We start from the raw sequence: 14030 nt of genomic DNA on the forward strand, positions 1-14030 counted from the left end.
ATTTTCTGATGAAATTCCCAGCACTATTTATAGAGGTCACAAAGCCAAGGGAAAAAAGTATAGATTTTATCTGTAAAAGGTTCTCAGTGATTTCAGAATCTTGAGCCTGCTGGCGGCCAAAATCCAAACATACCATTAATGATGCTATGCTAAATGTCATATTAATGGTATATGTCAAATGTTATCTAATGGATGGAGGGTTTATCACCTTTATCCATCCTGTTTATTAGTATTCCTGCAGGGTGGCTCTGTCATAGCAGAGCAATAATCCAAACACTGGAAGAAGGTCAGCGGTATTGTGTTAGATGTCAGGATGTTTATCTAACGTGTTCAGGTCTCCCATGTTAGATAAGTTAGATCAGGGGTAATACTTCTTCACTGGAAAACAAACTGCCACTCCTCTCAAAGCATTGTGGTCATTATGCATATACAATACATGAATTATCAGCTTAGATCTAGCTACGTTCACAAAGTCTGTGTTTTTGGACATGGACTACTCACATAACCACCTGTACTGCAGATACACTCCATGCCCTTTTTATGACCTTTACCTGATGTGTTCTAGTGTGAATGGAATCTGTGATAGCTTTGCTGCAGGGTAGCTGTAATGTCTGTCTAGTGCGCCTTGTCTCATGTGGGCTGGATCGTTGATAGTGGAGGACAGTGAAATGGTTTCACTCTACTGTGTCTTTAGTGATCTGGGAGTTTGCCATAGCATCGCTCTAGTTCTATCATCCCTTCTGTGGATAAGATATGTGCTGGCAGATTGTAGCACCATGACTCTGTCAAGGCCAAACGCAGAGAAGAGACGGTGAGGGAGGGAGACAGTAGGTATGGAGGGAGGGAGACAGTAGGGAAGGAGGGAGGGAGACAGTAGGCATGGAGGGAGACAGTAGGCATGGAGGGAGGGAGGGAGGCAGTAGGCATGGAGGGAGGGAGGGAGACAGTAGGTATGGAGGGAGGGAGACAGTAGGGAAGGAGGGAGGGAGACAGTAGGCATGGAGGGAGGGAGACAGTAGGCATGGTGGGAGGGAGGGAGGGAGACAGTAGGGAGGGAGGGAGGGAGGGAGACAGTAGGGAGGGAGGGAGACAGTAGGGAGGGAGGGAGGGAGACAGGAGGGAGGGAGGGAGGGGACAAATGGGGAGATGGATGTACACATTGGTCAGTCATGCTGAGGAGCTTTTTCCATCCCGGCAGTTTGTAAACGTCTGAGGTAATTGCCTATTAATACCAGTATCCAGATCCATTGTCAAATGTCTTGTTAATATTACATTCCTTAAAAGGAGAAATAATGAGCTCCAATCATCTGGCTTATCAGTGTTTTATATGAGGAGAGGGAGGAGGAGCTGAAAAGAGGGAGAGGAGAGAGAGAGAGATGGAGGGAGGAAAAAGCAGCTATTAGTCAGGTGCTGGCAATAATAGCCATCTGAAATGAATGTATTTTTATCCAGTGGTGGTATAACTCTGGTGAGTAATGGGGGGAAGGCACAGAGATCAGTTCCTCTCACTATCATACAGACTCAGGAAGTACAGAGACTGGAAGGCAGGATTGGAGAAGATGTGGTTCTGTTTGTTTTTACACAAAAGGCAAAGAGGGGAAATCAGACTGGTACATAGATAAAGAAAGTGAGACTTGTGATACTAGGGCAAATGATTTGAGAGAGACAGAAAGTGAGAAAAGCATGGATGGGAAGCAGGGCATGGAATGGTGTTTTGCCTGGGTCAGACATTGTCCCACACAGCCTCAGTAAACCGTGACATTGATTAACCAAGACGGAGCCTGACTTGGATTGAAGGGAATTTAGATGCAGGAGGGAAGGAGAGAGGTGTGTGTGTGTTTGTGCGTGCGTGTAAGTGGGTGCATTAGGATGGGCGTATGCTTACACACCTGTTTCTCTCTACTGTTACATAACACTCTCTGGTTCACTAGAGACGGTGGTGTCTCTACTGTTACATAACACTCTCTGGTTCACTAGAGACGGTGGTGTCTCTACTGTTACATAACAGTCTCTGGTTCACTAGAGACGGTGGTGTCTCTACTGTTACATAACAGTCTCTGGTTCACTAGAGACGGTGGTGTCTCTACTGTTACATAACACTCTGGTTCACTAGAGACGGTGGTGTCTCTACTGTTACATAACACCCTCTGGTTCACTAGAGACGGTGGTGTCTCTACTGTTACATAACACCCTCTGGTTCACTAGAGACAGTGGTGTCTCTACTGTTACATAACACTCTGGTTCACTAGAGACGGTGGTGTCTCTACTGTTACATAACACTCCCTGGTTCACTAGAGACGGTGGTGTCTCTACTGTTACATAACACTCTCTGGTTCACTAGAGACGGTGGTGTCTCTACTGTTACATAACACTCCCTGGTTCACTAGAGACGGTGGTGTCTCTACTGTTACATAACACCCTCTGGTTCACTAGAGACGGTGGTGTCTCTACTGTTACATAACACTCTCTGGTTCACTAGAGACGGTGGTGTCTCTACTGTTACATAACACCCTCTGGTTCACTAGAGACGGTGGTGTCTCTACTGTTACATAACACTCTCTGGTTCACTAGAGACGGTGGTGTCTCTACTGTTACATAACACTCTCTGGTTCACTAGAGACGGTGGTGTCTCTACTGTTACATAACACTCTCTGGTTCACTAGAGACGGTGGTGTCTCTACTGTTACATAACACTCTCTGGTTCACTAGAGACGGTGGTGTCTCTACTGTTACATAACACTCTCTGGTTCACTAGAGACGGTGGGGTCTCTACTGTTACATAACACTCTCTGGTTCACTAGAGACGGTGGTGTCTCTACTGTTACATAACACTCTCTGGTTCACTAGAGACGGTGGTGTCTCTACTGTTACATAACACTCTCTGGTTCACTAGAGACGGTGGTGTCTCTACTGTTACATAACAGTCTCTGGTTCACTAGAGACGGTGGTGTCTCATGTGCACGACTCAAGTCTCTTCCTCTTGCCACCACTGCCTCCCTGTCTTTTTGTCTCATGATTATTCACAAGTAGATGCATACATTCAGGCAGACACCAGGAAGAGAAGAGATAATGATGGAATCTGGTGAGGCGCAGGTGAGAAACTCTCTTAGCAGCAAGTGTTTGTTGAGAATGATATAAGTGGACAAAAAGGTTTATGGAGAAAGATGGAAAATGAGAATTGGAGATAGAGACAGAGAGAGGGGGTTTGCACTTTGAGAGAACATCTAGGCTATGCCTCCCAGAAGAGAGTGCTTTTAAAGAGGCAGAAAATAGAGAAAGAGAAAGAGAGAGAGCGAGAGATAGAATGTATGCCTTTTAATCAGTGAGCTCATTGAAGGCGTGTTGGTTCCCAGAGGCTCTACATGGACAGTAAAATAGAGAGGGAGGAAGAAGGGAATGAGGGAGGGAAACTAGAGGGGTGATGCATTGTTTTGTTTCTATTTCTCAAAGTTCTTAGCTCCGTTTGTTTTGGATGTTGATAATGGTAATGGACTGCATTTAGGTGTATTTTACTGTATCAGATCAAATCAAAATGTATTGGTTGCGTACACAGATTTGAAGTTGTATCTAGCAATACAATAATAAACACATAATCCAGCAAGTTTATGTTTAAACATTTGTTTAACACTTTTTTGGTTACTACATGATGCCATATGTGTTATTTCTTAGTTTTGATGTCTTCACTATTATACTACAATGTAGAAAATATAAAAAATATAGAAAAACCCTTGAATGAGCAGGTGTGTCCAAACTTTTGACTGGTACTGTACTGTATATAAACTCCCAGTAATTTATTGGGATAAACACCAACTTTTCGGCATCCATGTGCCTTCTTCAGGGTAGTTTAATGAATGCTTAAACCAGGTTATGTAGACAAACAGTGCAATTAGTGCAACGAATGACAATAGTGAGAGGTGTGTCATTATTAGGTGAAACTGTTAAAAGACAATAGTTTACAGCATATATAATATATTAGGCTATTGTTATCATATGGAAACATAATTAGATATTATACATAATATTAGCATCAACATACATTATTGTTTAATTTAATTTCACATGTATATTTAATTGTTTCCAATTTCATTACATTTTTGTTACGTGTATTCTTTTGGTTCAACCATAATGCATAATTAACATCATCAACAGGGGGAACATATTGGGTGTACGCTGATAAGCTGTAGAAAGAATATATTCATTTATAAGACGTGTTCATAAAGAAGAGTGAATAAAGAAGATTTGTTCATTAGAAGGGCCTGAGATCAGAGTCAATATTCAGACCACTAGGGGTCAATGTTTTTAGATAGGAAATCCAGTAGGCCTCCCTCTGTAGTAGTAGGATCTCCACGTTACCTCCTCTCCTTGGTAGAGCAACATGCTCAATGCCTGTGTATTGCACTGTGCGCATGAGCCACTTTTGTAGTTCCCATTTGGAATAGGTGTCAAGAGTGTCTGAGTGGGCTCAGGGGGCAGGTCAGATCTCACTAAACTATCCCCAATATTGCAACCACGCTTATAGACCAGACCATAACACTACACAAACATCCTTCTTCAGACACCCACATACTGTTATGGGTATCATCTCATGCATGACAAAGGAAGTCATCTATCTCATCACCTGTTCATGTGGGAAAGCCTACATAGGACAAACAAAAAGACTATTAAAATAACACATAGCTGAACACCGCAGCTCAATCAGGTGTAAGAACACTGACTATCCAGTAGCAGATCACTTTGTTGAAGATAACCATCCTCCCTCAAATACACAGGCATTGAGCATGTTACTCTACCAAGTAGAGCATGGGACTATAGCATGCATGCTCGGTAATTCAGATTGGCATGTAACATGCATGACAACAGTGACTCTAGCTGTTAAGACTTTGAAGTGTGTTTGACACAGGTTAATCCAGTATTGAGTGGAGATGAGAAGATAGAGGAAGTCATCCTCCCTAAAGCATCCTACTAGCAGGAGGACTAGAGTTCCTGACGAGCTCATTCTCATTTGTAGAAAACATGAGACCTTATAGCATTTACTATAAGTTCATCACGAGAGAAAGCGAGATCGAGGGGGGGGGGTTTATAAGACGGAATAATACAATGATTTGTGGTTTTTGGTGTGAACTTTCTGTCAATCCACAGAGTACAGGTGTAACAGTGAGTCATGGTGGCACTCAGGATAGAGGACGAGGAAGGGGAGGACTGTGTGTGTCTCAGGGGAGCAGAATGGACATCAGAGAGAGATGAGGCAGTGGGGGAGTGAGGTCACCACAGACACATGCACCTTCTCACATTTCAAACTTCACCAGTTCTATTAGGCTTGTCCAGATCTTCATATTGTCATACCGTGCTTCTGTCATACCGGGATTTACGGTATTATAACTTAAACAGTATTAGAACTTAAAAAGCAGCTACACATGTTCAGATTTATTGAAAGTTTTGACAGTATTTAAATACCATCCTGTGGCTTTTTTCCAAATATCTCGGTAGTATACCGGGTAGTATACAGTATACCGCCCAAGCCTAATTTCTATATCACCTAACATACTGTGTGCATACACTGCACACAGCATTATCACACTCTCCTCTATACAATACCTTTGTCACCTTTTGAGTAATGGAAATACTGGATGGATGGATAGATAGATGGATGGATGGATGGATAGATTAATGGAGGATGGATAGATTAATGGAGGATGTATTTATGGACAGTAAATGGAAAGAAGAGGGAAAATAGTTTTTAACAAAAGAGGAAAAGATGGGGGCATATTTTAAGACTTGGAATGGTAGAGGAAGCATTTTAAAAACAGCCACAGACATTCATATTGCCAGGAACAGATGGTGGGACAGATCTTCCCACAGACAGACTCAGCCTGCCAATACCAGTCTGACAGAACAAACTCACACCATGCACACACTGTGCCCCCCACCCCTTCTCACACACATACACACACACACACACGCACGCACGCACGCACGCACGCACGCACGCACGCACGCACGCACGCACGCACGCACACACACACACACACACACACACACACACACACACACACACACACACACACACACACACACACACACACACACACACATGCGCGCATGCACTCACATACAGCTATGTCTTACTATACTTGTGAGGACTTTTTGGGGACAAACAATTGATTCCCATTCAAAATCTTATTTTCCCTAACCTTAACCCCTAACCCTAACCCTAAACCTAGCCACTAACCTCAATTTGAACCCTAACCCTTAACCTAACCCCTAAGCCTAAAATAGCCTTTTTACAAGTGAGGACTGGCAAAATGTCCTAATTTCTCTGAATTTTAGTTGGTTTACTATTCTTGTGAGGACTTATGGTACTCACAAGTATAGTAAAACACACACACACACAGACTGTCAGTCAAACCCAAGAGTGTCTCAGTAAGTGCTATGCCTTCAAACACTTGGAGATGAAAGAGAATCTGGGACTATGTCCACCCTCCAACACCCTCTTTTCCACCCTCTCTCTCTCCTTCTCTTTTATTTTATTTTCCATCCCCTTCATCAACTACTTCCCCCATCTCTTTCCTCCCCATCAAGACTCTCCACCCTCCTCTACTTCTAGATCTTTTCTCTACCTTCCTCATTCCCTCTCTTCCTGTCCTCTTCCCCCCTGCCTGTCTATCTCTTCCTCCTCTTCCCCTTCCTTCCTGTAGCTCACTCTTCCCTTTGATCTCCCGTCCTACTTCCTCTGTTATCCGGCTGTGTTCTCCCTAGGTTTCGAGTAAACAAACACATTTGTATTCTCTGCTCCCCTCCTTCATCAGTAGTCTGCTCACTCTTGGATGACAACGCTTATCGTCTGTTGTTTGTTTTGCCAGTACTGTAAATTAGTGTGGTCTGGTGAGCTGGGAATCAGACAGACGTGTGTGTGTGTGTGTGTGTGTGTGTGTGTGTGTGTGTGTGTGTGTGTGTGTGTGTGTGTGTGTGTGTGTGTGTGTGTGTGTGTGTGTGTGTGTGTGTGTGTGTGTGTGTGTGTGTGTGTGTGTGTGTATCTGCCAAATCTGTAATCTGGTGGACGGGCCCAGCAGTCACCCGAGGCCCAGAGCTAGCTACTCTCCACACTCCATCCTACACCACATGTGACCTTTCAGTGGCACAGATTTGGTATATTATGGTCATAATTGCTATTCCATCATTATCAGCTAACCATATCCACTCTATGGTCCCATGGGATGTGTACGGATATGAGGAGACGTGGCTGTGTTTTCTTGGTGTTTGTGCACACTAGCCTAATGGATAAAAAAAGTCACATATTTGGTTGTGTGTGTTGTTATTATCTGTGTGTGTGAGTGAGGTAATACTCCTCGATGCCTGTCAGAGGGGTAGCATGTATCAATGACTTAATAACTGGTTTGCCAGCTGTCATAACACCCTATCTTTTTTCTCTCTCTGTCATTCTATTTATCTCCCTCTGTTCTTAAGGGACTGTGTCAGCCCAATGCACACACAAACAGTCAACTTAATTACAGAGAACCAGAGAAAGGGGGAGGAAGAGGACAAAGAGCAATGAGGGATCTCACTTGAGTGTTTGAGGTTCAGAGGGGAGAGGAGAGAGGGAAAAGCCAGGGAGAGGTAAGAGGGAGAGAGGACCAGTGACTAGGAGGAGGAGTTAGTGGGGAGGGTGAGTCTGAAACAGAGGCTGATAGAGGAGGTACTGAGAGCTATGAGGGTGCAGCAGTTGAGAGAGAAGAAGGGAGCAGCCTGTGTTTATTTATAAGTAAATGCTTTGAATCATTTAGTAGAGCTTTTAAGTGGCCATGCGCGCTCTGCCCAAGTTTAATGGACAGGCAGGGGATGGACTCAGACACACACTTTTCAGGGAACCACACACTGACACACTGTCAGAGAGACGGACCCAAATACCACAGCTCAGCAGGTGCTTCAAAGGAAACACAGACAGCACAACACATATGCTCAGCAAACACAAACTGACAAACACTGTGAGGAAATTCACACTGACACAACAGCAGAACACAGTAGTAGAATCCCCAAGCCCCTATCAGTCTCCTCCATGCTGTCCTCACCTCTCTGTGGCCCATTAATCCACCCCAGGTGTTTTCTATTGAAGTGTGAAGAGACCACATATCACGTTAAGAAACCCTAGTCCTTCATTCTGTCAGCTGTTCACTGGGTCTCTGTATGTCTCTCTCTTCCTAAATCTCTCCTGCTCACACAGGCGCTCCTCATAATGGCCTCTCCGATCTCTTTGGCACCAAGGCCCATGACCATAAAACACTGCATGGATCAGAGGAGCACCAGTCAGAAAGATGGGAGGGAGAGAGATGAAACAAAGTAAAAAAGAAAGAAAGAGAATGAGAGAGAGAAATAAAAAAGAGACAGATGGAGACTGAAGGACAGACAGACTGAAAGTGAGTAAAAGTTGAAAGGGTGAGTGAGGGTGTGCTGTACTTGTTGTCTGTCTAGTTGTTTCAGTGCCATACATGCTCATTACCCACTGAGAGTGATGTGGGGTCTTCTGCCAGGACTATACTATTGAGGCCTCTGCCAACTCAACTGCTCTGCTTTCAGGCTAGCTGTCTTTAACTTTCCATGTTATTGGCTTTCCATGTTATTTATATGTTTAGAAGACATTTTATCCAAAATGCGTCAAAGCTGTCCCAAAATGGATGGATACTAAATGAAAGTCAAGATAAAATGTATTATAAATCACTTTACCAAGACATACTACTTTGTGAATTTCTTCAAAATAACAAACATGTCAGATGCATTAAAAATAGATATTTTAGAAGCACCCAACAGGGAGTGTCCTACACTGACAGAGAGTGTCCTACATTCAAGCAAAGTGTAAAACCTGTTTATACTGGGGTTAAATTCAACATGTTCAGATCAGATCAGACCTACTTACATCAGATCAGTGATAGTCTGCATTTTCACTGTCCAGTCTGTACATAACCAAGTTTCTGCTGGTTTCGTCATCCAGTCTCATTAAAATAATTCACTACAAACTTGTTCAGCCAAGTGTGTTGTCTTGTTGCGTCTGACTAGTGAACAGTACAAGATGATTGAGGACTACAAACTGTGTGAACTGAAGAAGTGGTATAATTCTAGCTTTTGAGTAACAGCGAACTGTCTAGGAGAGGCGGGGGGCTATTATGTCTCCGAAGTACCCACGGTGTCTCCATATTACGATGTCTCCGTAGTATCCATTTTGTTTACATATCCGCTGACATCTCTCATTTCTCATTCATTTCGAAATGGTCGTTGGCAGACACAAATATAATCACTGTCTGGACAAACAGAATGGAACCTGGCATGTAAGAAATTGTTTTTGGACAGCCAGTCAGAAATATCAGATCTCAAATCAGATCTCAAATTAAATGTGATTCCTTACTCACATCCGCCCTGCACATGTAGCATGTATACCATCAATGTTTGGGACGCTTGTTGAGCAAATAATGGGGGCTGAAACTACAGTGCATTCGGAAAGTATTCAGGTCCCTTGACATTTTCCACATTTTGTTATGTTACTGCTTATTCTATAATGGATTTAATCATTTTTTCCCCTCGTCAATCTACACACAGTACTCCATAATTGTCACGACTTCCACCGAAGTCGGCTCCTCTCCTTGTTCGGGCGGCGTTCGACGGTCGACGTGACCGCCTTTCTAGCCATTGCTGCTCCATTTTTCATGTATCCATTTGTTTTGTCTTGTTCCCTGCACACCTGGTTTTCATTCCCCAATCAATCTACATGTATTTATTCCTCTGTTCCCCATCATGTCTTTGTGTAAGATTGTTTGTGTTACGTGTGTATTGTTGACGCACCAGACTGGCTTGTTTTTTCCGTGTTATTTTTCACGAAGATGTTTATTGTTAAACATAATTCTTCAGACTGTTTTGTGCGTTTTGCACTTTTGCCTAAATAAAGTGTGCGCCTGTTCACAAATCTCTGCTCTCCTGCACCTGACTTCGCTACTAGTACGCACACATCTGACAGAATCTTACACCTACCATGGAGTCAGCAGGAGCAGGTACCCCGGTCAGAGGAGTCGAGGAGCGCGTCCAGGAACACGCGGCAATGCTACATCATCTCGGTGCCATGATGGATCGCGTTGTCCAGACCATGGACCGCTGGGAGAGACAGGAAGTCTCTCCAGCGCCTCGACCAGCGCAACCAGGGTTACCTCCACCTGTCCCGTCCGGATCCAGCTCCAGTGGGATGCGTCTCTCCCTTCCCAGGGAGTATGATGGGACGGCCGCACAGTGCCAGGGGTTCCTTTTACAACTGGACCTATACCTGGCCACCGTTCACCCAGCTCCCTCAGGAAGGGAGAGAGTATCCGCCCTCGTCTCATGCCTCTCGGGGAGAGCTCTGGAGTGGGCAAACGCCGTGTGGAGAGAGGAAGACGCGGCATGGATCACTTCGAGGAGTTCATCGTCTTTGACCATCCGCCCGAAGGTAGAGCGGCGGGGGAACGACTCTTCCATTTGAGGCAGGGGACGAGGAGCGCACAGGAGTTCGCGCTGGAGTTCCGGACCTTGGCCGCCGGAGCAGGATGGAAAGACAGGGCCCTCATCGACCACTATCGATGCAGCCTGCGTGAGGACGTCCGACGGGAGTTGGCCTGCATCTGTCCATCCGGTTGGATAACCTGCTGGTCATCCGTGGACATCTTGAGGGGGCTCTGTCGGTTCCATCTCCCAGCACTCCCGCTCCGGTGCCCATGGAGTTGGGAGAGGCTGCGCGTAGGGAGGCTGGAGGAGGGGCCTTCACGTGCACCATCTGTGGCCGCAGAGGGCACACTGCCGGTCGGTGCCGGGTTGGTTCCTCTGGGAGTTGAGGCAGCAGGCAGGGCACTCTGGCGTCACCCCAGGTGAGTCTGTACCACTCTCATCCAGAGTCCTCTGTTTGTCCACCTGTTTGTACCTGTTTGTTTCCCTGAGTTCTCCCCGCATTCCCAGTATAAGGCGCTCATCGATTCAGGCGCAGCTGGGAATTTTATCGACAGAGCGTTAGCTCTTAGTTTAGGGATCCCCATTCTTCCTGTGGATAGACCTTTCCCGGTTCGCGCTCTGGATAGTCGACCATTAGGGTCCGGGCTAATCAGGGAAGCCACCATCTCCCTGGCCATGGAGACGCAGGGGGGTCACGAGGAGAGAATCAGTCTCTTTATCATTGACTCTCCTGCGTTTCCCGTGGTACTAGGCCTTCCCTGGTTGGCTCGTCATAACCCCACCATTTCCTGGCAAAAGAGGGCTCTCACAGGGTGGTCGCGAGAGTGCAGGGGGGGTGTGTAGGGGTTTCCGTTGGTGCTACCACGGTGGAAAGTCCAGACCAGGTCTCCACCGTGCGCATTCCCCCAGAATATGCCGATTTGGCTCTCGCCTTCTGTAAAATGAAGGCGACTCAATTACCACCCCATCGACGGGGGGATTGTGCGATAAATCTCCTGGTAGACGCTGCACTTCCCAGGAGTCATGTGTATCCCCTGTTGCAAGCGGAGACAGTGGCTATGGAGACATATGGGGTACATTCGGTCCTCCACTTCACCCGGGTCTAAATCAGATCACGGTGAGGTACAGTTACCCGCTACCTCTTATCGCCACTGCGATTGAGTCAATGCACGGGGCACGCTTCTTCACTAAACTGGATCTCAGGAGTGCGTACAATCTGGTGCATATCCGGGAGGGAGACGAGTGGAAGACGGCGTTTAGTACCACTTCGGGGCATAATGAGTACCTCGTCATGCCGTATGGGTTGATGAATGCTCCATCAGTCTTCCAATCCTTTGTAGACAAGATTTTCAGGGACCTGCACGGGCAGGGTGTAGTGGTGTATATCGATGACATTCTGATGTACTCCGCTACACGCGCCGAGCATGTGTCCTTGGTGCGCAGGGTACTTGGACGACTGTTGGAGCATGACCTGTACGTCAAGGCTGAGAAATGCTTGTTCTTTCAGCAGACCGTCTCCTTCCTAGAGTATCGCATTTCCACATCAGGGGTGGAGATGGAGAGTGACCGCATTTCAGCCGTGCGTAATTGGCCGACTGCCACCACGGTAAAGGAGATGCAGCGGTTTTTAGGGTTTGCCAATTACTACCGGAGATTTATCCAGGGTTTTGGCCAGGTGGCTGCTCCCATTACCTCACTGCTGAAGGGGGGTCCTGTACGTCTGCAGTGATCGGTTGAGGCGGACAGGGCTTTTTGGCACCTAAGAGTTCTGTTTACCTCGGCTCCAGTGTTGGCCCATCCGGATCCCTCTTTGGCATTCATAGTGGAGGTGAACGCGTCCGAGGCTCGGGCACGCCACCGAAGCTCTGCCCCTGTGCTTTCTTCTCGAAGAAGCTCAGCCCGGCGGAGCGGAACTATGATGTGGGGGACCAGGAGCTGTTGGCTGTGGTTAAGGCTTTGAAGGCGTGGAGACATTGGCTTGAGGGGGCTAAACACCCTTTCCTCAGCTGGACTGACCACCGCAACCTGGAATACATTCGGGCAGCTAGGAGACTGAATCCTCGTCAGGCAAGGTGGGCCATGTTCTTTAGCCGTTTTGTGTTTACCCTGTCCTACAGACCAGGTTCCCAGAATGTGAAAGCAGACGCACCGTCCCGGCTGTATGACACAGAGGAGCGGCCCATGGATCAGACTCCCATTCTCCCGGCCTCCTGCCTGGTAACGCCGGTCATGTGGGAGCTGGACGCAGACATTGAAATAACACGTATGGAATCATGTAGTAACCAAAAAAGGGTTAAACAAATCAAAATATTTTATATTTCAGATTCTTCAAAGTAGCCACGCTTTGCCTTGATGACAGCTTTGCACACTCTTGGCATTCTCTCAACCAGCTTCACCTGGGATGCATTTCAATTAACAGGTGTGCCTTGTAAAAAGTTAATTTGTGGAATTTATTTACAGAAGATAGCCCTATTTGGTAAAATACCAAATGTCACGTCCATTGTTGGAATGAGACCAAGGCGCAGCGTGGTAAGCGTACATCTTACTTTATTTTGATGAACACCAAAAAAACAACAAACGATAAACGAACGTAACGTTCTGCAGGCTACACAGTAACAGTACAAAAACAAGATCCCACAAACTAAGGTGGGGGAAAAAGGCTGCCTAAGTATGATCCCCAATCAGAGACAACGATAGACAGCTGCCTCTGATAGGGAACCATACCCGGCCAACAAAGAAATAGACAAACTATTTTAGAATGCCCACCCAAACCACACCCTGACCTAACCAAATAGAGAAATAAAAAGGCTCTCTAAGGTCAGACTGAGGACCGTCCCAGGAGGCTCCGGATTGCGGACCGTCGCAGGAGACTCCGGACCTTGGATCTTCGCTGGAGGCTTTGTGCCATGGATCATAACTGGAGGTTTCGTGCCATGGATCATCACTGGAGGCTTCGGGCCATGGATCACCACTGGAGGCTTCGGGCCATGGATCATCACTGGAGGCTTCGGGCCATGGATCATCACTGGAGGCTTTGGGCCATGGATCATCACTGCAGGCTCCGGGCCATGGATCATCACTGCAGGCTATGTGCTATGGATTATCACTGGAGGCTTCGGGCCATGGATCATCACTGGAGGCTCCGGGCCATGGATCATCACTGGAGGCTTTGGGCCATGGATCATCACTGGAGGCTCCGGGCCATGGATCATCACTGGAGGCTTCGTGCCATGGATCATCACTGGACTGGGAACTGTCGCCGGAAGCTTGGTGCGTGAGGCCGGCACTGATGGTACCGGGCTGGTGACACGCACCTCAGGGCGAGTGCGGGAGGTGGCACAGGACGTACTGGACTGAGGAGGCGCACTGGAGGCCTCATGCCTGGGACCGGTACAGGTGGCACCAGGCTGGTGACACGCACCTCAGGGCGAGTGCGGGGAGGTAGCACAGGACGTACTGGGCTGTGGAGGCGTACATCAGAGCGAGTGCGGGGAGCAAGCACAGGACGTACCGGACTGAGAACACGTACTTCAGGGCGAGTACGAGGAGGAGACACAGGACGTACCGGACTG

The sequence above is a fragment of the Salvelinus namaycush genome, chromosome 30, assembly GCF_016432855.1.
Source record: "Salvelinus namaycush isolate Seneca chromosome 30, SaNama_1.0, whole genome shotgun sequence".
In the NCBI taxonomy this organism is placed as follows: Eukaryota; Metazoa; Chordata; class Actinopteri; order Salmoniformes; family Salmonidae; genus Salvelinus; species Salvelinus namaycush.